Raw genomic sequence first — 12,566 nt, forward strand, 5'->3', positions numbered from 1 at the left:
TTACTTCCACAATACCCCGACGAGACGCGGCTTGAGAGCTAAAAGCAGAAGAGTGTTTGTGGGTGAGGGCTAGATTTCAGCAGAAATCGCTGTGTCTTCAGCTGTCGGTATGCAGTCCAGAGGATTGAGGCAGATGATGGGGAGAGACGAGAGAGGTGGGTTACTCTCTCTCTCCTCTGCTCCGGTTCTACTCTCCGCGGTTGGTGGAGGTTAGGCTCGTGGATGGCCCCGTAATAGTCACGGTCATCTTCGGACAACGATGCGGAATCGAGCTGAATGGATGTGAGAAGCGGAGTGCGTGTGTGGAGTGGTGGGTCGGTGCGGCCCCCGCGCGGCAGAGACTGGTGAGTGAGTGAAGTGAGCAGCAGCGGCGCAGCGCGAGAGGGCCAGTAACTCGATCCATGCGAATCGTATTGGGCAGAACACTTTCTCTTGTCACATGGAGGCCAGAGGGAGGAGAGATGGGACACAAACACACAGACCGATGCGAGTTATTCAGTCTGTACAGTCTGAATCTGAAAGTCTGAAAGACAGAAGAAAAAATAATGCATTTATATATATATATATATATACGTTTAAGTACTGAGTAATACCGTAATAATTAACATACATGTACTTACTATATGGTTAGGGTTAGGATTATGGTTTGGCTTAGGGTTACTTGCATGTAATTAATTATAATGTAATATAATGTTATTATAAAGCGTTTAAGTACTGAGTAATACCGTAATAATTAACATACATGTACTTACTATATGGTTAGGGTTAGGATTATGGTTTGGCTTAGGGTTACTTGCATGTAATTTGGCAAAAATAATTGTTATTATAATAGTAAGTACATATAACGTGCAAAAAGGACACCTTAAAATAAAGTGTTACCAAAATTATGATTTATAAAATATCTTCTTTTATGTTCCAGAGATGCCAAAAAGCCTTAGAGGTTTGGGACAACATGGGGGTGAGTAAATGATGACAGAATTTTCATTTGTGAGTGAACTATCTCTTTAAAGAAAACCATGTCAGTTTGGCTATAAGGGTGGGATTCAATCTGCATATACAGAGACTTCATTAATGCCAAAGTTATTCTGTGATAAATGATAATGAAGCTGAAATGAGATTTCATGATTATGTCTTACTGCTGTGATAAAGACCCAATCATCTTGTTCTCTTGTCACAGTGGAAGGGGGACACCCTCGCCCTCTCGCAAAGATCCAGAACCAAGGTCACATTGTCTGAATGGCCTTTGTCTCCAAAACTGGGTTTCATATTTACAGAAATAGCTTCAAGGTCTCTCCCTTTTAACTCTTGGGAATTATCTCTCTGCTCTGCTTTTTGCAAGAATTAAAGTCAAAACACTGTTCATGGCCTACACTGAAAGTGGACAGAGAGATGTAAACAGTTCTGTATTTATTGCCTGTTTATTTCAACTTTGCATTACCGTAAGTCACTTTGGTGAGAAAATATCTGTCTGGATCATAAATGTAAATGTCCCACACTCTAAAACTTTTCTCTTCTGCCCTCTCTCGCTTCAGTCTTTGCTGATCTTCACTGTCTGTGCCTAACAAGGTTCCCCTTCATTTCATACATTACTCAGCAAGACAGCTAGACTGCCTGCCTCAGCATCAAATTGTCCTGCAACCACCACTGAGCCGAGACACCTGCTTCACCCATCCTTCATCTCCACTGTTATGAAAATACATACATTATCATCTATCTTGCACATTTTCTTTCTTATTTTTTAGAAAGCCGTAAAGTGTTTAGGATTCAGTTTCTCATATATCTGACAGTGATCTAATGTCCATAAAAACGTAAATATACTTGGCACCAAATGAGCTCAGAGTCTGATTTTCAGGGACTCAGCAGTGCTGCTGTGGTTGTTGGAACTTGTTTTACATGCGAGTTAGTGATGACGCAAATCTCCAGAGATCTACAGAGTGTGAATTAAAATTTTACCTGAGAGAGGAAAAAGTAATAAGTAGGTACAGAAATTTAATCAAAAGTAAATTACAGTTGGTGAAAATGAGTTTTTTCCTCTAGAGGAGATTCTTCTCAAAATGTGTAACTTGTGTTATGTAATTAGTCATGCATATGTTTTGAAGATATCTATCAATGTGTATTAGCAAAGTCTTTATTCCTAATTCATTAAAAGTACATCTTTTGTGTTCCTCAGAACGAAGAAAGTCATATATATATGGAACAACTGTAAATGGTTATATAATTTTAATTTCACTTCATTGTCTACTGAAATCTCAAAACCTTTTTTATGCTTGCTTAATTTTACATGCTTAAATATGGTTTGTGGTGTTCAGAAAAAAAGAGCACTACTCTAATGAATATTGTTTAACCTTCTGCTGCACATAGCACATACAGATACGCATTCAATTGTAACTGTTCTTTTTCTTCCACACAGTAACACAAAGCTTTAATATAGCCTTAACCAAATTCCAAGTACATTACATCAGATTCATTTCAAGTGGAACATAAACCCGCCCCCAAACCCCCTTTCTTTGGGTCTTTACGCTATTAATACTTAAAATGGAGAGAGAGAATAACAAGAAAAAACGAATTCAATTCGTCAAACTATTTCTGGGAAAACTTTCACATTTTCAAAGCCAAAGAAAACCACTGTCTCATTTTTGGGGTATTTTATGCAGTCTAGTCATCCAAATACAGGTCTATCACTTCTTCAGAGCTATGGAACACAATAATATGTATGTAATATCCCATATTTAGAGAAACGTCAACCTCACAGAGCCATTGTTATTTTGTGCACTAGCCAGGCATTACCACAAACATATTGGGCATGACCACAGGGCATCATGCCAAATAATGTTTTTGCTCTCTTTTCCACTCACAATGAGCTTTGTTTACATTTGAATGTTTGCTTTATGACAATTCACAGAGGCTCTATCAAAGTTATCAAGTTTTAGGGCAAGATGGAACTGGGCCAGAGATACTTTTTCCAAAAATAAACCAGTATGTGTGGATACTAGAGCCACATATAAAGAAAGCATCTAATGACAGACTGTGGGTGTGACATGGCCGAAGTGTGCAATGCCATTCCTGCATGCCAGTGGCTTTTGTTGATCACTTTTTGTTGAGTCTGATCTTAGATACACATCGACTTGACAAAAGGTAATTGAATACTTATATAATACCCCCTGCTTGTTCATTAAGCAGTTTCACACAAGAAAGAATGCTTGGTAAAACTTTACTTAAAGCCTTTATGTGTAATGCATTATAAAGGGTTATTAAAGGGTATAATGCATTATAATTATTCATAATGTGTCTTGTAATACATCATATCTTGTCTAAAATAATTATAACTGAATTTAAAATGCATTGTGTTACAATGAACTAAGTGTTATTGTAGTTACATTCATTCATGAGATTGTACAATGCATTATAAGCTGCATTACAAGGCATAGTTAATGCATTAAAACTACTTTGATAATGCATTATACATACAGGCTTTACGTAAAGTGTTACCGAATGCTTTTATTCAGACAAACAGCAAGATTGTGTGTATATAACAGTTCAATATTTAAGAAGTTAATACTGAGTCACTTACATTTAAGACACAGTATGTCCAGTTACTTTTTCATCATAAGCAAAAATAGTTCTAAACAAAGGCAAAGCAGAAACATTGCAACTCAGTAGAGGTGTTTCTTGAATTTGTAACTGAATCAGTGTTTTTGACCAAATCAGTTAAGTGAACGATTCAATTATTTACTCAAAAAGAGATTTGTTTCATTCTTGTAATACATCATATCTTGTCTAAAATAATTATAACTGAATTTAAAATGCATTGTGTAACAATGAACTAAGTGTTATTGTAGTTACATTCATTCATGAGATTGTACAATGCATTATAAGCTGCATTACAAGGCATAGTTAATGCATTAAAACTACTTTGATAATGCATTATACATACAGGCTTTACGTAAAGTGTTACCGAATGCTTTTATTCAGACAAACAGCAAGATTGTGTGTATATAACAGTTCAATATTTAAGAAGTTAATACTGAGTCACTTACATTTAAGACACAGTATGTCCAGTTACTTTTTCATCATAAGCAAAAATAGTTCTAAACAAAGGCAAAGCAGAAACATTGCAACTCAGTAGAGGTGTTTCTTGAATTTGTAACTGAATCAGTGTTTTTGACCAAATCAGTTAAGTGAACGATTCAATTATTTACTCAAAAAGAGATTTGTTTCATTTCTGAATTGAGTGGTTGAGTGAATGATTCAGTGATTCACCTATAAAGATGGGCTGAATTTGAATATATATAATATATAGTAGGTGGGAAACTGTGTGAAAATAGTAGTATGCCCGTATTCATAAAACAGTAGGTGAAAAGAATCTGGATGATGTACTATGAACTGAGAGGATTTGTGAAAGACAGGGAAGCGATGGAAATGATGCTCATAGGTTACATGACAATGACAACATGACAAATGTAGCATGTCCAGATTTCATTCATACCACACATATGCATACTATATAGAACACAGTTTTTTAAATATATATTTACATTGTACCTACTTCAGACACAACTGGGGATTTGTTTGTCCCTGGATTAATCAGTATATGGAACAAATCAGTTGACTGAAACCTTTAAGGATTCACTCATAAATACAAATAATAAACACAGAAATTACAAATAGCAAACAAAAATTTAAATTCATGGAATTACTATCATATTTTCATTTCATTCTTTGACTACACACCTGTAATCAGATTCCTCTCCTAATTGAATATGGTTTGTGGTTCTTTTAAGAATATACTTTGATTTCAATGCTGGAGACCAAAAAATATATATATATTTTATTAGCATGGATCATTATCCCTACTTACCAATCTTAGCCCATAAACTAGGTCAGAATGAGTCATACTCTGCATACCCCCATTCTCTCTCTCCATCCTCTCTTTAGCTCTTGCTAGACAGTACAGAACCGCCTACAGCTCTCTTTCTCATGTTTGAAGTCTATCACACTCCTTTGACTAAATGGATGATTTTCCAGAAGAGATCTGACCAACAGCCAACAGTAAACCAGCAATGCCCCTCTGGGCAGTTTGACGTCAGTCTTCTAATTCTTCAGCATCTTTATTGGCAAACTTTTACATCCATGTGAATCATCATATGGACACATCAAACTATAAAAGCATCTTCACAGGCTTAGAAATAAAAAACTTCTTTCATTTCACTGTGCAGATCACTAAACGCAGCATAATTGTGTTTTCCATCATCCATCTCTCCCTATACATTTAATCTATTTGGTTTATATGATCTTTCTAAAAGGCCACAACTCAGCACAGCAGCAGATGGAGATTTCCATAAAGTGTGGTGTTGTGGGTAACTGAGAGGTCTCTTGAATAAGGATCATTAGACCCTTGGGTTTCTGGTAACAAATCTAGCACGCCAGTCCTCAAGAACATATCAAAGGCTTGGGTTTTTGAATCTGTTTCTCACCCTCTGGATTAACTGCAAACCTCATAAGAACAAAATAAAAATACACTGGCAACTGTTTTTCTGTTGGCAGAGTGCCTTTATACTTGCCTAATTTACTCAAGAAGGAGTAAGCACCTTATACTTTTCCTAATAAGAACACAAAACCCTTATTATACATTTTTGTGGAATGTGAAAGCACACAAGGAAACAGGAAGAAAAGTCACCTTCATCCTTTATACTCCCTCTGAGTAAAGCAGCAGCATTTTCCTTTCTTTTCAAATGTTCTTTTTCCTCATAAACAACTCTCCAATGCACCCACCCTCCTTTCACTTCTGTTAACCCCAATAACACATTCCTCTTTTCATCCTCTCACATCCTTACATCTTTGAGACGGCATAAATGCATCATGAAGCGTGTTTGGGGGTGAGCATGGAGATGCAGTGCCAATCTGCATGCATAATTCCGTTATATCAGCTGAGCAGATGGGCCGGATCCTGTCCCTGGTGATTGACCTATCTGAGCGTTGTGAGGTTTTTTTTATCACTCCTTCTCTTTCATCTGTTATTCATTCGTCATTCCACTTCTCTTTGGAGTGGTTTTCACACTGGTTGTATTTATCTTGTTTTATCTTACTTATTTATTTACTATTATTAGTCAACTGTTCGGTGGACATCTAGTGGAGAAGAATGAAACCAAGACAGTAGACACTCCGTCTCCAACATTCCCTCCTTCCCCTTTCTCTCTGACTCCTTCCTGTGTCTGTGTTCTGAATGTAGGTCTCTACGCGCCTACAGCCATCAGCAGCAATCAGTTCTGCCCCAGTTACTGAGGCGTCACATAAGCACACATTCACAACATACAGCATGTACGTGCAGAACATAGATTCATGCACACTCATGAATACACACATGCTTTAATATGCACACACAGACACTTGCACCATCCATCCAAAACAACTTCCAACTAAATGTGCTTGTTTGGTGCACCTATGTTACACAGAAACAAATTAAATTATTTGTCTTTCTTGTGAAAATGCATTATATGGATTTTAAGAGGTGTGTTCTTATATATTCTTTTATATTGTGCTTATGAATGTATAAATCTCTTATAGAAATCCTGTTATAATATTAACATATCCTGTTAAAAAAATGTATGTAGCCTTGGTTCTTAATGTTGTGTTTTCTCCTTAAGCATCAATGTCTGTTTGCAGCCTTTGGGATGTGTATGAATCCCTCAAGTGTCCTCGAGTGGCAAAACTGTGTATAGCCATGTGGGAAAAATCTAAATGTGCAGAGGATGCTGGGAAGCCGAAGAACTTATATGACCTAGAGGCTTTTTGTCAAAAAAGTTTTGCACAACAAAAGGTTAAGAACCAAGAGTACGTCAACGTTTAAATAGGATAATTTGTATCTTGGGAAATATATTTAGGCTACATATCTATGCCAAATAGCTAAGAGATAGACTTTCTGTCTTTCCGTGGCTTGTGTTTTCCGTTTAAGAGCTTTCCACTTTTTGATGACATGACCTTATCTTTACTCCCTCTGAGGGGCGTAAAGAAAATGGAGAGAGTGAACCCCAGAGGTGAGGGATCAATGTAAGGATGGAGAGGGGTAGCCTCAGCAGTTTGCCCCCTCGCTCAGCCTGGTTCTTAGCCATCTCCCACGGGGGAAATTAAAGGAGATGGCAGGGTCTCTCTCACACACACGCTCATTACACAGGCATCATGTGAGGGACACATCTATCACTTCACATGTGTATCCATCTATAACCATCATCCCCCTCTGTTAAATAAATCATGGACAGGGATCCCCTCAGTGTGAATATAACACACGTCCTTGCATGGCATCCATATGCGCTTCTAATGAGGAAATAATGAACTAATCTTCATTCTCATGGATCAATGCATTAGAGTAAAATTATAGATGTTTAAGCATTTTGATATTTATGTGACTATTTTATTGCTAGACATATTTAATGGAGGTTGAATGTACATTTTAGATTCCCCATCTCCTGTCTTATTGACACATGTTTTCCATGTGACTCAGATACTCAGTCTTGTTGCGAGTTTGGATTTCAGCATCCAATTTTTCATTTTGTTTGTTAGTTTGTGGAAGGATCCAGTTGGTTCTTATGTTTAATTAGATCTGAAAATGAGTTATGTTGGGATGGTGTCTTCTGCAGGATTAGTGTGACTCAAAACTGGCTCACTGAGGGGATATATATTACGCTCCAGTTGTTAAGTTTGTGTGGAAATGAGTCATGTTTAGAAAAATGTCAAGTTATTTTGGGTAGGTGATTATCAATGAAAATCTGTATAATTCTGCCACACGCATTGAATGATGCTGCGCTGGAAATGATGCTGTATCCTGGTGTCATGCTTAATTATTGGTCTCCTCTGCAGAAAGCGGAGTGTGGGGATTATAGAGTGTTAATCCTACTTAGAAGAGCTATGAAACTGAATGTTTACATTATGTAATGTTTCATTAATCATATTCAGACCTTTAAAATGTGCTTTTTCTTGCATGCATTGCCAAAATGAAACATTTTCAGTAATGACCTCATGTACTGTAAGATCGTGCAGTGTATTGATATTTGTCTTCAATATTTGAGGTTCAACATTTTGATATTTTGAGTTAAATTAAGATACATATTTATAATTCTTATGCCTTTTTCACATGAGTCTTTCTTTGAAAAAGAAAAAAAACAGAATTTCACATTGCATAAGTATTCAGAGCCTTAAGTCAGTACCTTTGGCAGCAATTACAGCCTCAAGTGTTTTTTAGGGTATTATAGACAAGTGTTGCACTACTGTATTCGGAGATTCCTGCCGTTCTTCTCAGTAGATCTTTCAAGCTATGTCAAGTAGTTGGTTGAAGTTGGTGGTTGAAGTCTGGGTCTGGCATGCTGCTAAAGGTCACTTACAGAGGCTCCAAGCCACTCTTGCATTGTCTTGGGTGTGTGTCCTGATGGAAGGTAAACCTTCTGCCCAGTCTGAGTGCTCTAGACCAGGTTTTTTGTTGTTTTTACTAAGGGTATCCCTGTATTTTGTTGCATTCACCTATCCTCCTAACACCCCCGACATCATGATGCTACCATCACCATGCTTCACTGTTACTATTGTGCAGAAGATGCTCCAGACTTAATGCTTGGAATTGAGGTTTATCAGACCAGAATCTTGTTTCTCTCAGTCTCACTGTTGTTTAGATGCTTTTTTTGGTGCAAAATTTCAAGCAGGCTTTCGTGTCATGTATTGAGTAGAGACTTCCTTCTGGACAATCTGCCAATAGTGCTCAGATTGTTGGAGTTGCAGTGTTGGTTGTCCATCTGAAAGTTTCTCCACACATGATCTCTGGAGCTTAGCCAGAGTGAGCATCATGTTCCTCACCTCTATTATTAAAGCCCTTCTCCACCATTTGCCCAGTTTGGCCAACTGTAGGAAGAGTCTTGGTTACTTCAAACTTTCCATTTAATAATTACAGAGACCAACGATTATTCATTTACACACTAATTACTATTTAAGGGGCAGGTTATCATTAATAAAGACTTAATTTTTGTGCTGTGCCCTGCCCTGCCCATCTTATGACCTCATAAAAGTGTGATACAATATGTACGGTAGTGCATGCCATTTTAACTTGTGCATTACAGAAAAGGCTCCACTTATACAGTAGTACTTGCTCGGTAATTCAGCTGATTGTTGATGCCCTGGTGGATTTGCATACACACTACCGCAACATCATTTTATTAAAAATCATTTTATTTCATATGTGCAAGTTGGGAACAATTATTTCAGTATTTACTCTACTGCACTGCTGAATATATTTCACACAAATCCTACTGACAAGTCAACCTCACAAAATCGGAACCCATAAGCAAAACCATGTTTTACCACAGCTGTGTTCACGTTATTTATTGTGTTTTTGCTCACATTGTTTTTGGATTGAACAAAGCTGTTGCCTCAGCAGAGAGCTTGATGATCTGTAGCCGGCATGACCTACATAGAGAAATGTGCCAACGTATGAAGTTAGAGAGCCTCTGATCAACAACAGTAAAGAAAAGTGTAAAAAGTATGAAGAAAGAAAGAAAGTGTGGAGAGCAAGACAGAGTTTGTGGATAATTTGGAGAGCAGACAAGAAGAGCACCAGAACAAAAAACGAAAAACAGGGGAGACACTACTTCTTACCCTGTCCCATCCACTCCATATCTGTCTCTTTCACTTGTCCTCTTTCTCACTTTCCCCTGTCCTCCAGCGTTTGAATGCATCTCCTCCTCCTAATGAGTAAAGGCTGAGGGCCAATAGCCCTCTCCATGTTCAATTAACTCTAAAATAAGTTGCATTTCAATATGGTCTCTCTCTCTTCAATCTCTCTCCCTCTTTCTCTCACTCTCATTCCTCAATCCTGGACTGTCCTCCTCTATTTTTGTATTTTTACTTTCTTTCACTTTGCAGTCTCTATTTTCTTTCCTTGATAAGGAGAGAAGCACACATCCATATTTTTAGTATTTTGAAGTAGTTTTAGTATTTTGAAGTATTTGAAGTATTTGAAGAAATCAGACAAAACACAACAAACTATTTAATGATGGCCTACCACAGGCTAATGAGAAAAAACACCCCATGGCCACTCCATCACTTAGACAGCTTTATGATGTTTTGGCCGTGTTCATCTTCCTGTTGATTTTTTTTCTAGCTTGGACATCAGACAAGGATAGTATACATCCACATTGGATGCATATCTGCTTAATTTGTGGTTAGCGTATTTTGCTCTCTAACTATTCTGTGTGGTCAGAAATCATTTCGGTGGTTATTTTATGTAGTTAGTTGACGTACTTCAGTGCTGACGCACACATGAAACCACACACATATTCAAGCATCCCGAAGAGCAGCCAGGCCAAGGAGGCAGTGCTGTCTCCATGGCAACTGCCTAGAATGTGGAGATCAGCATCAGCATGCTTGTCCACATCTCTGCTGCTCTCTGCTGCTCTCTCTCGCTTCCTCTTGGACCATCTCTTTCCCTCAATCTGTCAGTCTCTTCATCTCCCACCGGATGAAGATATTTCTTCTGAAACATTGCAGACATCAGAGAGATGTAGTGTATGAGTAAAGAGGAGAATGTTGAAGATCTGTTGAACAGTTATGCAGTTCATGTGATATGTCTGGAGGAAACGGTGTTCATGCGGAACAACACAAATATTTAGGTATAAAACTGTATGCACATTATATACAATTTTTATACTTATAAAAATGAAAACAGAAATAAACAAAATAAAAACAGAAATATTTAAATATTTTGCTATTCTTTTCTATTTTAATGAATTTTAAAATGTAGTTTATTCCTGTGAAGCTGATTTTGCAGCAGTCTTTTACTCCAGTCCTCACTGTTGCATGAACCATGATACATTTTCTTTTAGAATTCTTTGATGATCATAAAGTTGAAAAGAACAGCAAATTGCATTTCAAATAGAAATCTTTTGTAACATTTTAAATGTTTTATTAATTGAATGCATCCTTGCTGAATAAAAGTATTAATTTGTTTGTTTGTTTGTGTGTGTATGTGTGACCCTGGACCACAAAACCAGTCTTAAGTCGCTGGGGTATACAGGTGCATCTCAATAAATTAGAATGTCGTGGAAAAGTTCATTTATTTCAGTAATTCAACTCAAATTGTGAAACTCGTGTATTAAATAAATTCAATGCACACAGACTGAAGTAGTTTAAATCTTTGGTTCTTTTAATTGTGATGATTTTGGCTCACATTTTACAAAAACCCACCAATTCACTATCTCAACAAATTAGAATACTTCATAAGACCAATAAAAAAAATGTTTTAGTGAATTGTTGGCCTTCTGGAAAGTATATTAATTTACTGTACATGTCTCAATACTTGGTAGGGGCTTCTTTTGCTTTAATTACTGCCTCAATTTGGCGTGCCATAGAGGTGATCATTTTGTGGCACTGCTGAGGTGGTATGGAAGCCCAGGTTTCTTTGACAGTGGCCTTCAGCTCATTTTCCTCTTGACAATACCCCATAGATTCTCGATGGGGTTCAGGTCTGGTGAGTTTGCTGGCCAGTCAAGCACACCAATGGAATGAGAGGTAGAGTTGAGTGTCATCAGCATAGCAGTGATATGAAAAACCTGAAGTTTCTGAATGACAGAACCTAGTGATGCCATGTAGACAGACCAGAGAAGTGGTCCAAGTACTGAGCCCTGAGGCACCCCAGTAGCTAGATGTTGCGACTTGGACACCTCACCTCTCCAAGATACCTTGAAGGACCTATCTGAGAGGTAAGACTCAAACCACTGGCGTGTGGTTCCTGAGATGCCATTTTCCAATAGGGTTGACAGGAGAATCTGGTGGTTCACCATATCAAAAGCAGCAGACAGATCCAGCAAAATAAGTATAGAAGATTTGGAAGCCACTCTAGCCAGTCTTAGGGCTTCAACAACTGAAAGCAAGGTAGTCTCAGTCGAATGTCCACTTCTGACGCCAGATTGGTTGCTGTCAAGGAGGTTGTTCTGTGTGACAAAGGCTGAGACTTGGTTGAACACAACTCGTTCAAGTGTTTTTGCAATGAAAGGTAGAAGGGAAACCGGTCTGTAGTTCTCTAAAAGAGTTGGGTTAAGAGTGGGTTTTTAAGAAGTGGGGTTAGACGTTAAACTTTTATCAGTACTTTCGTTATTATTTAATGTTTGCAACACAGAAATGTAGCCTACTGTGTAAGTAGACTGTTTGTGAAGCTGTTTCAAACAAAGCTTTACATGATGAGCTCTGCTCTCTCTGGGTCAGCGGCTGTGCAAAAGCAGGTTTAAATATTCCGATGTGATTGTGATTTCAATGCTTTAATAGACATAGCAGAATCACCGTCACTTAGAAATAAGATTGTGTGTGTCTGAATCAAGATCACAATCTTTTAATGATTAAACGTGCATACATAGGCTATTTAAGGCTCGTCTGTATTTTTCATATTTGTACCAGACCTCAAAATTAACCTGGGGCCCCGCTTCTGCGACCCATGATATCAAGGAAGTGGTATTTATCTCTGAGCATCTTCATATTCCTTTCTGAAACAAACACTAAACATTTACGACACACACACACACACACACACACACACA

This window comes from Sinocyclocheilus grahami, unplaced genomic scaffold (genome assembly GCF_001515645.1).
Source record: "Sinocyclocheilus grahami isolate Dianchi unplaced genomic scaffold, SAMN03320097.WGS_v1.1 scaffold219.1, whole genome shotgun sequence".
Classification (NCBI taxonomy): Eukaryota; Metazoa; Chordata; class Actinopteri; order Cypriniformes; family Cyprinidae; genus Sinocyclocheilus; species Sinocyclocheilus grahami.